General features: G+C 35.9%; 1 protein-coding gene and 1 pseudogene across 3 annotated transcripts in view; one reads left to right on the top strand and one right to left on the bottom strand.

The window, feature by feature from the left end:
- Positions 1 to 15118, top strand: part of RASAL2 (RAS protein activator like 2) — a 244127-nt gene that overhangs the window by 84382 nt on the left and 144627 nt on the right. The window lies entirely within an intron of this gene.
- Positions 3217 to 3640, bottom strand: LOC118673180 (annotated as a pseudogene).

Below are 15118 nucleotides of genomic sequence, written 5' to 3'. Positions count from 1 at the left end.
CCACCCATGCCGTTGCAAATGGTAAGAGTTCCTTCTTTTTTACAGCAGCATAGTATTCCATCCTGTAGATGTACCACAGTTTTCTAATCCATTCATCTACTGATGGGCACTTAGGCTGTTTCCAGATCTTAGCTATGGTGAATTGTGCTGCTATGAACATATGGGTGCATCTATCCTTTCTGATTGGTGTTTCTGTTTTCTTGGGATATATTCCTAGAAGTGGTATCACTGGGTCAAATGAGAGTTCCGTTTTTAACTTTTTGAGGAAACTCCATACTGTCTTCCATAGTGGCTGCACCAGTCTGCATTCCCAACAGCAGTGCGCGAGTGTTCCTTTTTCTCCACATCCTCTCCAGCACTTGTCGTTTGTTGATTTGTTGAGGATAGCCATTCTGACAGGTGTGAGATGGTACCTCATTGTTGTTTTGATTTGCATCTCTCGGATGATTAGTGACTTTGAGCACGTTTTCATATGTCTGTTGGCTTTCTGAATGTCCTCTTTTGAAAGGTGTCTATTTAGATCCTTTGCCCATTTTTTGATTGGATTGTTTATCTTCCTTTTGTTAAGTTGTATGAGTTCCCTATAAATTTTGGAGATTAGGCCCTTATCAGATATGACATTGGCAAATATGTTTTCCCACGCAGTGGGCTTTCTTGTTGTTTTGTTGATGGTTTCTTTTGCTGTGCAGAAGCTTTTTATTTTGATGTAGTCCCATTTGTTTATTTTCTCTTTAGTTTCAAGTACCCTAGGAGCTGTATCAGTGAAGAAATTGCTTCGGCATATGTCTGAGATTTTGTTGCCTTTGGATTCTTCTAGAATTTTTATGGTTTCTCGTTTTACGTTTAAGTCCTTTATCCATTTTGAGTTTATTTTTGTGTATGGTGTAAGTTGGTGGTCTAGTTTCATTTTCTTGCATGTATCTGTCCAATTTTCCCAACACCATTTATTGAAGAGACTATCTTGACTCCATTGTATGTTCTTGCCTCCTTTGTCAAATATTAATTGAGCATATTGGTTCGGGCCGATTTCTGGGCTCTCTATTCTATTCCATTGATCTATATGTCTGTTCTTTTGCCAGTACCAGGCAGTTTTGAGAGCAGTGGCTTTGTAATACAACTTGATATCTGGTATTGAGATCCCACCTACTTTGTTCTTTCTCAGGATTGCTGCAGCTATTCGGGGTCTTTTTTTATTCCAGATGAATTTTTGGAGAGTTCGTTCTAGGTCTATGAAGTATGCCGTTGGTATTTTAATGGGAAGTGCGTTGAATTTATCGATTGCTTTGGGTAGTATGGACATTTTAATGATGTTGATTCTACCAATCCATGAACACGGTATGTTCTTCCATTTGTTTATGTCTTCCTCTATCTCTTTTTTCAATGTCCTGTAGTTTTCTGAGTAGAGGTCTTTTACCTCTTTAGTTAAGTTTATTCCTAGGTAGCTTAATTTTTTTGGTGCAATGGTAAATGGGATTGTTTTTTTTGTCTCTCTTTCTGAAAGTTCACTATTGGTGTATAGAAATGCCATAGATTTCTTGGGGTTAATTTTGTATCCTGCTACATTGCCAAATTCATGTATTAAGTCTAGTAGTTTTTTGATGGAGTCTTTAGGGTTTTGTATGTATAATATCATGTCATCTGCAAATAAGGACAGTTTTACTTCCTCTTTTCCAATTTGGATGCCTTTTATTTCTTCTTCTTGTCAAATTGCAATGACTAATACTTCCAGGACTATGTTGAACAGGAGTGGTGAGAGTGAGCATCCCTGTCTTGTTCCTGTTCTTAGGGGCAACATAAGATCTTTAGGGGGACATAGTTCAGTCTGTAATATTAGGGAACAAAGGTCTCAACAATTATGAGGTTATTAATGCAGTATATTAGTTTAAAACTTAAAGTGTTGCATGACATAGTCACATATATGCTCAAACTTTAAAATGCTTGATTTGTCAACTTCTGGGTACTTTATACACAGTTATATGGTTTAATCCTCTGAATAATCCTGTGGGGGTAGTTATTCTCATTTTAAAAGTAAGGAAGTAGAAACTCAGAAAGGTTCAATTGCTTCCCTATGACTACCCAGCTAGTCAGTGGTGAGTCCCAGGTCCTTCTTATTCCAGGTCTCTTTTCTTACCCTTCCATTTTTGTGGATTCTGAGCATATGATGTTTGAGAGGTTTTCAAAACCTGGGAGTTTCTGCCCAATGAGCACCGCAGAATAATGGAGCAAGAGGAGTATAGGAGTAGAGATCAGCGCATGGAAGTTGAAGTCAAAGAGTAGATGAAATCGCTCAGCTGTGTGTGTGTGTGTGTGTGTGTGTGTGTGTGTGTGTGTGTGTTTGTGTGTGTGTGCGCGCGCGCGCGGGAGATGTAGAGGCAGTCAGAATGTTAAATTAAGACTAGCGTCTGACCTTGGCACGTTTGATCATCTTATTTCAGGCTAATCAGAGGCTATTAGCTGAACCACTCAACTTTCATGATTATAGACTTAGAGTTTACCCATAGTGGTGGCAATTTTAATGTTCTTACTTTATATACACACACCTTTTTTTTAAAATTCTTTTGTTTAAAGTATTACATACGTCTCCTTTTTCCCCATCGACGCTCCCCGGCCACTCCTACCCCCCAGGACATTCCCCCACCGCCCCAGTGTCTCTGTCCATTGGTTATGCTTATATGCATGCATACAAGCCCTTTGGTTGATCTCTAATCCCCCTCACCCCCCCTCAACATCCCCTGCCTTCCCTCTGAGGTTTGATGATATGTTTGAGGATTCTCTGTCTCTGGGAACCTCCATTCTATTTTCTGTCTCTGTGAATTTGACTACTCCAGGTATCTTACATAAGTGGAATCATATAATATTTGTCCTTTTGTACAATTCAGTTGTTTTGAGTATATTCACAGAGTTGTTCAGCCACACTGCAATACATTTTATAACACCAGAAAAAAGACTCAGTACCTATTAGCAGTCACTTCCCGGCATGCCCTTAACCCCCACCAGTGTTTGTGGGTTTATTCCCAGATCCAGGTCTTTTTGTTAAAGATAGGCAGAGTCCATAGGTAACCACTAATGTACCTTTTGTCTCCCTAGATTTATAGATTTGCCTACAGATTTCATATAATGGAATTATACAATGTGTGGCCTTCGTGTCTGGCCTTTTTTTTTTTTTGGTTTGTTTTTAACTTGGGGACATTTTAATGACCTTCCCTCCATGTAGCTTCAAGCTACCAGGACACAGGCCCCAACAACACCCTTAATCTTCTCCTCAGCTCTTCTGCTGAAGAATTTGGCCTTCACAGTGACAGGCTGCTTTGGGAGCTTTCCCTTCCCCAGAACTTTGTAGGAGCCTTATCACACCACATCAGTGATAGGAGCAGCTCCAGTCTTGCTTTTGGCAGCATTTACCCGTGTCTGCTCACTGACCAGGGACCACAGTTTTTCAAGGTTGACAGGTTGGGCAGAAGCTCTGGTTCCTTTTTAAGTGGTAATGCCTCATATCAACTTTCCCAAAAGAACCTGGGTAATATTTGTCGAAGTTGATCCTGTGATGATGCAAGCCACCAGCATAACCCCCCCTCCCCCAGTGCTTCTTGTGCTTACAGATGTGGCTGTGGCTCACGTGGCCCTGAAGTCTGGATGGCATGCCAGCGGCTGAGTTGCAAGAGCTGGCCTCTTTTATTTAGCATAATACTTTCAGGGTTCATCCATGTTATAGCATCTATCAATACTTTTTTCTTTTTATAACTAAATAATATTCTATTATGTGGCTATACTACATTTTTATTTATGTATTCACCAGTTAATGGACATTGAATTGTTCTTTTTGGCTATTTTGAACAATGCTATGAAAAGTCACGAACAAGTTTTTACACGGAGATACTGGTATGTTTTTATTTCTCTTGGATATATTTACACTTATATTTTGTAAAGGACATATCCTGATCCAAAATAATGATTTGGTGTTTTGAGACCTTAAGTCACATTTCGTTTTCCATTTGTTATCTAAACACGCGACAGTCTTGCTGTTTTATATCTATGTATTTGTTTATTTAATAAATATTTGTACCAGGTATTTATAATATTTTAGTGTTAATTGAATAGTTTCGGTAATTAGCAGTTTTCTACACCTGTGCAGAAAATAGAAATATGAGGTATGTTTTTAGTTACGTGTGATTTAGTTTCCAACTAAAAGCTTGATTATATTGAACTTGTCGATTTGTCTTCATTGCCAGGGTGATTGTCATATTTTTATCTGCCTGAGGCAGTTAGTAGTCAATTTCTCATGCTCAAGGCCGGTATTATCTTTGTGAGGAAGCAAAGAGAAGAGTAATATGAGTAATGACGGAATCTATGATTATGAAACCTTATCCATATGAGTATACAGGTTGTTAGTGACTGAGCTTTAGTCAGTAAACCACAGGCATTTTTCCTGTCTTTCTCATGTGAATTTTCTCATTGACATATCTGTAATTACTTTTTCTCTTAGTTTTTGGATTTGTTGATGATTATTTATTGACTTGTCTTTACAAAATAGAAATCTTGTGTTGTGTCCATGATCTTAGATGTTTTCACCAAAATGTCAAAGTAGTTTGAAGCTTATAGAATACCAATTCAACTATAACTTAGCACAGCACATAACCATAACCTTGGTCAAAATAAAGGGTATTTTGAATGCTATGTGTGTGGTTTGTTGTTCTGGAGAAAAGTAGTATCTGGTGGTTAGAACATATGAGTTGTTGTCAGCATTTGTGGGTTTATTCCCAGATCCAATTGTTGTGTTTTTTTTTATTTTGTTTGTTTTGTTTTTTAAGATAGGCAGGGTTCATGCCTGGTATATGTTTAGTGGAATGTGTTATATACTATGGATGTACTATAAACACTAATGAAGATTTTATACTATTGGCAGAAAAATGTACAGTAAATTACTGACAATATATGTTAAATAATGGTAGCTGTAATGGGTGCTTAGTGATTCTATTCTTTAAGCTTTCTTTGCAAAAGGCACAATTAACATTTCTTCCTATTAGTAATGGTATTTTAAGCAAACTATAAAGAACTTTACATATATATATATTTAATTTTTTTATTGATTTCAGAGAGGAAGGGAGAGGCAGAAAGATAGAAACATTAATGATGAGAAAGAATCATTGATTGGCTGCCTCCTGCATGTTCCCTGACTGGGAATCGAACTGTGACCTTCAGGTTCATAGGTCGATGCTCAACCCCTGAGCCACACTTAGATATTGCTATTAGTCCCTAGGTTGATATTGTATTCCTGTTTCTGTTTTCTGTAGAATTTTAAATGTATCATTTTGTTCATGAATGAATTTAATATTTCTTTGTGCAATCCATCTCTTCATTACATTTTTTTAACCAATGAGGAATGTTCATTTAAACACTGTAACAGTCATTTTTGTTATTGTTAGCGAGTTTTCTTTCTCAGCAATAGACTACTTCAAATATTAGATGTGAAAGAACTTTTTATCTAAGACTAAATGGAATTGGAATAATACCACTTAAAATAAATCATTTAAAGCAGTTGCCTGAATTTCATACCAAGAAACATATTAATATATACATGTGTGTATGCGGGGGTAGAGGATGATTCGGAATTTATCTTTAAAAAATATGAAGTAGACCCGGCCACTGTGGCTCAGTGGTTGAACATCGAACTATGAACCAGAAAGTCATGGTTCAATTCTAGGTCAGGGCATCTGTCCAGGTTGCAGGCTTGATCCCTAGTGTGGGGTGTGCAGGAGGCAGCCGATCAGTAATTCCTCTCATCATGTTCTGGTTTAACAACACAGTTTTAAAATATAAGTGCAGGACATAATGTGCAAGAAAGAATAAATAATTTTTATTTTATAAATAAAATGAAAAATTAGTATAAATTTATGAATATACCTCAATATTTACATTTTGATAATCATGCTCTCTCTGGAGTGCTACATATTAACATTTTAAATGAGTATTATTGATGTAAATTGTGTCTATACTTCGGATCAGATACAGAGTGCTGAGTATTAAAGAATTAAGTGCTCTCATTGTACAGATATCCAGAGATCTCTGAGCAATGTTATAAAATGAGCAGCAAAGGTAGTTGTGTGTTTTTTTAGTTCTTTATAGTTTTCAAACCTTTTCAAATGTGTTATTTGATAATAAGTGCATTGTGAAAAAAATAAGGTCACTTTGTGTATGGGGAGAAACACTTTATATATGGGACAATTCCAGAAGGAAGCTCTTTCCTCTTTTAAGGCAACTGTGGATTTGAAAATGAGAGATGGGTGACCCTGAGAGTTAGAACTGAATCCTTCACCAGTCTCATATATCTACCTGTCTATCTTTACATTAATTTAACTAGAATAAGTTGGGCCTTGATCCTGGGTAAGATTCAATAACTTTTACTTAATATCTTCCCTTCCTCTGTCAGAGATGGATGACCAAAGATTGCACTGGGAAAAGGGAGTGTAGGGTGGCAAACAACCTACCAACATATCACTGCAGTGTCTTGGGCAACATTACTTACTCTTCAAATGCTAACTATTCAATGCAAATAATAAGAGTACAGATGAACTTCACCCTCCTCCCCCAAAACATACACACATGGAGTGGTACATGAAGATGCTATAATTGGATCACTTAGTCTGAAAAGCTCTTCCCGTATGATTTTTCTTTGTTCTCTTGCTATGGTGTTTACCTATAGCTCTCTCCTTGTTCAACTGGTCACTCATTCAGGGACCCCTATGCAAAGCATGAAGAGAACTGCCTTTTTTCATCCACAGGTTTGTTTTTGATTTGTTCATAGTTTTTTTAAAAATATTTTTTATTGATTTCAGAGAGGAAGAGAGAAATAGAAACATCAATGATGAGAGAGAATCATTGATCAGCTGCTTCCTGCACGCCCCCTACTGGCAACCGAGTCTGCAACCCAGGCATTTGCCCTTGACCAGAATGGAATCTGGGACCCTTCAGTCCGCAGGTCGAGGCTCTATCCCCTGAGCCAAACCCACCAGGGCTATTTATTCATAGCTTGTTTTTAGTTTTCGTAGTGGTTGCTCTAGAGCAGCGGTTCTCAACTTGTGGGTCGCGACCCCTTTGGGGGTCGAACGACCCTTTCACAGGGGTCACCTGAATACATCCTGCATATCAGATATTTACATTACGATTCATAACAGTAGCAAAATTACAGTTATGAAGTAGCAACGAAAATAATTTTATGGTTGGGGGTCACCACAACATGAGGAACTGTATTAAAAGGTTGCAGCATTAGGAAGGTTGAGAACCACTGCTCTAGAGGTAGTATAATATTCGTATGTGACCTCACAGTTTACTGGTATCAACATTTTATCACTTTGAGTATAGTGTAGAAACCTACTTAGGTCTGTCTACCTTTCCCACTTTAAAATATTATCTTGAGTATCAGATGGTATTATGATTTTTGCTATAGTAAAATATCTATAAATTCCTGAGGATGATAGATTATATCCTCATATTTCTGTTCTTTTTATTATTTTTCTTCCTTTCTAATGCTCTAAAATTTCTTTTTATTATTTTCTCTCTGAAGAATTCTCTTTTGCCATTCTTTTTTAAAAAATATATTTTTATTGATTTCAGAGAGGAAAGGGGGTGGGGGGGGGAGAGAGAGAGAGAGAGAGAGAGAGAGAGAGAGAGAGAGAGAGAGAGAGAGAGAGAGAGAGACATCAATGATGAGTGAGAATCATTGAATGGCTGCTTCCTGCATGTCCCACACTGGGGATCAAGCCTGAAACCCAGGCATGTGCCCTGACAGGGAATTGAACCGTGATTTCCTAGTTCATAGGTTTTGAGCTTTCCTTCAACTGAGAATGCCTTAATTTCCCCTTCATTTCACAAGTATAATTTCATCAGGTATAGAATTTGAAGTTGACAGTTTTCTTTCAGCATTTGAAAAATTTTGTTCTACTTTCTTTATGGGTTTAGATGAGAAATCGACTGTCATTTGGATTGGTGTTTCCCTAGAGGTACCATGTCATTTTTTCTGACTGCTTTCACCACTTATTTTTTGTCTTTAGCTTTCAGAAGTTAATTATGATGGGTCTTGTCTTGGATTTTTTTGGGCTTACTCAGCTTCTTGTGTGTGTGTGTGTTTTAATCCTCACCCAGGGGTAGTTTTTCCATTGATCTTTTTTCTTTTCTTTTTTTTTTAGAAAGGGTGGGAAGGAGGGAGGGAAAGGTGAGAGAGAGAGAGAAACATCGATGTGAAAGAGACACATCGATTGGTTGCCTCCTGCATGCGCCCTACCTTGGGCCAGGGATTGAACATGCAACCCAAGTATGTGCCCTTGACTAGGATCAAACCCGTGACCCTTTGGTCCTTGAGCTAATGCTCTAACCACTGAATCACACCGGCCAGGGCAACTCAGCTTCTTGAATCTGGAAGCTTATGTCTTTTGCCTACCCTTTTGGGAGGTCTTTAGCCATTATTTTTTTCAAATACTCTTCTGTCTACTCTATTTCTCCTCTCCTGGAATGCCTCTGATAGAAGTATTAGATCTTTTGATATTGTCTACAGGTCTTTTTAACATTTATTTTTTCAGTCTCTTTTCTCTCTGTTGTTCACATACAGTAAATTCTGTTGTTCTGTCCTAAATTTTGCTGATTCTCTCTTCTGTCATCTCCATTCTACTATTGTAGTTCTGCTGTTGTATTTTTGGTTCTATAATTTTCAGCAGTTTTTTAATAAATTCTGTTTCTTTGCTAAGATATTCTATTCTTTTTTAATTTGTCCCAAGATAATTTCCAATTGATTGTGAAGCTTTTTATGATGCCTGCTTTAAATTCCTTCTCAGATTATTAAAACATCTGAGTCATCTTAGTTGATTGTTTTTTTGCATTCATGCTGTGATATTCTTGTTTCTTGGTATGATGGATGATTTTTTTAAATTGAATCTTGAACATTTTGGCTATAAATTGTAGGTCCTGTTTAAGTCTTTTATTTTAGCAGGCTGTCAACCTGCTAGATTTAGCATGTAGCTACAAGCCTAATGTTCAAGGGTATGGTTCCTATGACAATTTTCAGATTTTTTGCAGCACTATTTTGGTCTTCTTGGTTTATGTGGGCCTCCTACTCATTTCTGCTGAAGCTGTTTGGGGGAGCAGAAGAAGCTTTCCCGGAACAGGCCATCTGTGCCTCTAGGAAGGAGAAGAGAGTTTCCAGCCCATGGGGACAGGCCTTCTGGGCTGGGATGCTGTGATAGGATCCCCTGCCTCTGGGAGATGGAGAACAATCCCCCAGGCTGGGCTCTTGTTATGGTGGGCCCTCTTTCCAGGACCCCCACCCCCTTCACCTCTGTCCCCTGTTACCTGGTATGTCTTGGTGAGGGAGGGTTGTCTCAGGTCTGGAGGGGATGGGGTATGTGGTTCCCTTGGCTGCTCACTGTTTGCAGGCCTCCTCACCATACTCCCAGGCTAGTACTGTTGGGCTTGCTTAGTGTTGTCAAAGAAATGAGACTACCCAGAGCGCTTTCTGTTTCTTGGGGCAAGGCTTTGGGTTACCTTCTTCTGTTGAACCCAGGGTTATAAGATGTCCTGTCACTATGTTGTTTCTCAAGTCAGTCTTCTTTCTGTTTTCAGAGTTCTGTGGCTACCTTTTTAAGTTCCAAAGTGTAGTTTCATTTAGCAGGGACCAGTATGAATAAATGAGTGTATGCCATTGTCTGGCCCAAGACGCTTTCTTAATCCTTTGTTATTCATATTTTTCTTTAGACTGCCTAACCTGTCAAAATCTATATCAATTTTTTTGCAGTTGTTAAATGAAATAACTCTTCTATAGCCTTACTTATCAGAACTTTTGTATATGAAATCTGAGCTCTTTTCTAACATAGCTCTCTCATCAGCTTTGTAAAATCCTATTTCTTTTGCAAGGTTAGCAGTTTGACTATGCAGTGACTTTGTACTCATATAGAATTCAAAAAAGATCAAGAAAGATTCAGGGCTGGATAGTATTCAAGCAAGGATTGATTTGTATAAGGGGTCATTTAACTCGTGAAATTATTGTTTTCAATAAACATTTTTATCTGTGAGGACTACAGTGAATACTTACATAAGCAAAAATTTGCCTATATGTTTATGTCCTTTTACTTTATTTTTTAAATTGAAAGTCCTCTAATCTAATATTTTTATTATACAGACGAGTATAATAAAGTTAAAAGAAGACTTAAAAAATGCCTATATAAAGATCTCCTTATAATCTAAACAGAGAAGCTTTGCAAAGGTTAGAAAGGGGTACTGTTACTTACTTTGGGACAACAAGGTGTAATCTGGGTCATGTGGTCATTCAACCTTGATCAAATTGCTGGTTTTTAGTACACAATCTGTTTTTTGAGACCCCAAATATTCTGACTCCTGTGCATGGCCCCAATTTAGTATAGCATTATGATTATGATCATATAGAGTCATATTACTTTGGTTCAGATCCTGACTTTACTAGTTATTAACAGTATAGCTGTGACCAATTTACTTAAGTTCTCTATGCCTCAGTTTCTTTATATGTAATATAGGAGTAATGATAGTACCCACCTTATAGGAATGCTGTGAGACTTAAATGAGATTAGGCATGCTGATGCTGTTATTACTTTTTTTTTAAATATTCTTACGTTAGAAAAGGCAAGGATTAATTGAGGACTAGTAGCTGTAGTGTAGATTAAGAGCCAAGAGTCTGGGGTTCTATTTCTGTTTTGCTCCTGACTCTCTTGGACTGTTTGGGAAACTGCTTAAACTTTTTGTGGCTAAAACTTGCCATCTTAAAGCAAGAAAAATCTTGCCATGTGCTCACTTTATGTAAAATGGTAAAGAAATTTTTGGAAAATGCTTTGTGATCTATAGGAAAAGGTGCTTGCTTCATAAGCACATAAATTTATTCATCTCAATATTAACATTAACTTGCTCATTAAATATGTATGGCTTCTAATTTGCTTAACTAGTAATCCAAAATTATATTAATGTATAATGCGGGGATGTTGACACTTCTGTTAGAACGTTTCCTTTTGTGTTTTCTTATCACTTAAAAATATAGATACTTGCTGCTACATTATATTAGAAATATGTGTAAAAATCAGTATGTATAAATTATTGATAATGACTGAAAAATAATTTCTCATTTTTCTACTTTAATTAAAATGTAATTTTGATTCTTTTTAAAGAACAAAAGAGGATAGAAGTGGGGACAAGGAATGGTTGATTAATTATAATGAGAATAGAATATGGACTAAACTGTACCTTAAAAGAACATTTAGGCTCTTCTCCTGCCACAGTAGAATTATATTTTAATGAATTCAGTTGAATAATTAGCGATTAAGTAGCTACCATGGAAAAAGGTGAGACAGTTCTAGTATGGAAAATTTATGACAATTTACTTTGTTCTTTCATTATCATTAATGGTATAGGTAATCTTTTCAAAGTTTGTGGCAGGTAGAGGCAGTATGTGAAATGAAATCTTACATACAACATTTTGACTATTTTGAATTAGCTAGACTTAGCTAAACGTTTTTATGAGGTTTAAAGAGTTAAATGGTCAGTTCAGAAAAGACATATACATAAATGTTTCAAATTTGCCAAATTGATTCCTTATTGAGGTCTAGAATCAGTGCTAATTTAAAATTTTTTGATAAAGGTAAAACAGTTTTGTTATTTAAGAGAATAAAGCAATTGGAAACTTATGTAGTCTGAAAAATGTCTTGGGAGGCTTTTTGTTCAAATAATTTTCCTATAATTTACTTTGAGATTATGACTTGTACTGAATGCTTTTCATTTCGTAATTCTGAGGAATTGAAAGAATTCAAGATTTGAAAATAAAATTAAGTGGAAAATTATATTCTTAACTTACGAATTGTTTCATTTTAAATGTAAAATTGGTACTATAATAAAAACCCAGGTGTAGATTTATTCTCTTATAATTCAGGAGGCCAGAAGTCTATGAAATTTAGGTGTCAGCAGGGTTGGTTCTTTTGAAAGTCCAGAGGGAGAATCTGTTCTATGCCTCTCTCCCAGTTTCAGGTATTTGCTAGAAATCCTTGATATTCTTTGGCTTCTCGCTCCATTACTATAGTCTGTATCTCCATCATCACATGGCCATCTTTTTTGTGTGTCTCTTCTGTGTCTCCGTAACTCCCATTCCTCATAAGCACATGAGTCCCACTCCACTAATATGAACTCTTCTTATCTTGACATTTTACTAGAAGGTCATCAAAGTAGTTATGCAACAGGAAGAAGTAAAAGGCATCCATATTGGGGAAAAAGGAGTAAAACTATCTCTATTTAAAAATAACATGTTCAAGTATAGTAATATCTTAAGAAATCCACTAAAAATTTGTTGAATATATGAATTCAACAAGGTTGCAGGATAAATATGCAAAAATCAATGATATTTATGTATACTTGCAACAAGTAATCCAAAATGAAATTCAGAAATCAATTCCATTCACAGTAGCATCAAAAATAATAAAATACTTAGGAATGAATTTTCAAAAAGAAGTGCAGAACGTTTACTCTGAAGACTTCAAACATAATTGGGAGAAATTAATATAAATACATTTTTAAAACCTCATGTTTATGAATTGGAAGACTTAATTTTAAGAGGCAGTACTCCCTAAACTGATCTACAGATTTAATGCAATCCTATCAGAATGATAGCTGGCTGTTTTTTGTTGAAATGATAAGCTAATTCTAAAATTCATACGAAATTTCAAGGAACCAGAATATACAAAACAATCTTGAAAATAAAAAACAACAACACAATAGGAGGGCTCACAATGCCCAATCTTACAGTTACAAAGCAACAGTACAAGATAGGGTAGTATTTGCTTAGGGGTAGACATATATGTCAATGGAATAAAATTGTTAGTCCAGAAATAAAACTATGTGTTTAAGGTCAACGGATTTTGAAAACTGTTGCCTGTTTAATGCAGGGAAAGAAAAGTATTTTCAAAAATGGTGTTTGGACAGCCAGGCTGGTGTGGTTCAGTGGTTGAGAGTTGGCGCATGAACCTGGAGGTCACAGTTCAATTCCTGGACAGGGTACATGCCCAGATTGAGAGCTCAGTCCCCAGTAGGAGGTGTGCAGAAGGCAGCTGATTGATGATTCTCTCTCATCCATGTTTCTATCTCTCTATCCTTTTGCCTTCCTCTCAAATCAATCAAAATATGTTTTTAAAAAATGGTGCTGGGACAATTTGATAGGCACATGCAAAAATTGAAGTTTGACCTTTACTAGCACACCACATACATAAAAAACTCAAGATGGATCAAAGCCCTTCATGTAGGTGCTATAATATCCTTAGAAGAATTAATATGGAGGTATATATTCATGACCTAGGCTTTAGCAAAGGATTTCTAGGTAAGACTCCAAAAGCCTGAGCCACAAAAGAAAAAGTAGATAATTTGAACTTAATAAAAATTTAAACTTTGATGCATTAAAGGATACCATTGAGAGAGTGAAAAAGATAACCCCACAGAATGGGAGAAAATATTTGCAAATCAAGTATCTTATTAGCAGTTAATATCCAAAATATCCAAGGAACTCATACAACTCAATAAAAAACCACACCAAATAATTAAAAATTGGGGGAAGGATTTGAATAAACATTTTTTCAAATGATTGAATGGTATATGAAAAGGTGCTCAATATTACATAATCAGAAATATTCAAATTAAAACCATGAGATAGTACCTCATACTTCTTATGGCTAGTATCAAAAAGACAAGAGAGAAAAAAATGCTGCTTAGGAAGCAGATTAAAGGGAACCCCTTTACACTGTTGATGGGAATATAAACTGGTACAGCCACTGTGGGAAACAGTGCGTGGTTCCTCCAGAAATTAAAAATAGAACTACCATGTGATCCAGCAATCCCACTTCTGGGTTGCATATTCAAATGAAACGAAATCATTATCTTGAGGATATATCTATACTCCAGTGTTCATTGCAGCATTATTCACAATAGCAATGATTTGGAAACAAATGTCTGGATGAATGGATAAAGAAAAAATATGAATATATAAACAGGAATATTTTTCAACTTTGAAAAAGAAGGAAATCCTGCCATTTACAACAATATGGATGAACCTGGAAGGCATTATGCTATTTGAAATAAGCCAGACAGAGAACGACAAACACTGCATTTTATCACTTATATGTGGAATCTAATAAAAAACAACAAAGTTGAACTCATAGAAACAGAGTAGAATTATGATTGTCAGAGACTTGGGGGAAATAGAGAAGTTGGTAAAAGTGTACAAACTTGCAGTTATAATATTAAGATCTTTGGATCTTACATAATATGGCGATTATATATAGCATGGTGACCATGCTGCATAATACTATATTGTATAATTGACATTTTCTACAAGAGTAGAACTTAAGTGTGTTCATTTGAAAATAAAAACATAAATATGTGAAGTAATGGATATGTTAACTCAGTGGAGGAATTCTTTTACCATGTATCAAATCATGTTGTATATTTTAAATATATTACAATTTTATATGTGAATCATATCTTGTTAAAGTTGACAAAACCCCATATTGACATACTACTTCATACATATTAGGATAGCTAGATTTAAAGAATAGATTAACAAATATTGATGAGCATGTAGAGAAATTGAAACCCTCATACATTGCTGGTAGAAATGTAAAATGGTGTAGCTACTTTGGAAAACAACCTCACAATTCCTCAACCAACTAAACGTAGAATAACCATATGACTCAACAGTTGTACTTTTAGGTACTCAGGATAAATGAAAGCATATATCCACATAAAAACTTGTGCACAAATGTTTATAGCAGCATTATTCATGAAAGCAAAAGGGTGGAAACAAATTGTATATTAACTGATGAATGGAACTGCATGTGGTATATCCATACAATGGTGTACTAATATCTGCAACAACATGGATGAGTCTTTAAAAATGTTATGCAAAATGAAAGCCACAGATTATGTGACTATATTCATATGAGATATTTGAATAGGGAAATATATGGAGACAGAAAATAAATTAGTGGTTTCTTAGGGTTGAGGAAGATGAAATGAAAGTGAGGGTAATAGGTACAGCATTTTGAAGTGATTAAAATGTTCTAATATCAATGCA

Source organism: Myotis myotis, unplaced genomic scaffold, assembly GCF_014108235.1.
Source record: "Myotis myotis isolate mMyoMyo1 unplaced genomic scaffold, mMyoMyo1.p scaffold_m19_p_18, whole genome shotgun sequence".
NCBI classification, from domain to species: domain Eukaryota; kingdom Metazoa; phylum Chordata; class Mammalia; order Chiroptera; family Vespertilionidae; genus Myotis; species Myotis myotis.
Note: the sequence above shows the minus strand (reverse complement) of the source record. Positions and strands in the feature narration are given on the sequence as shown.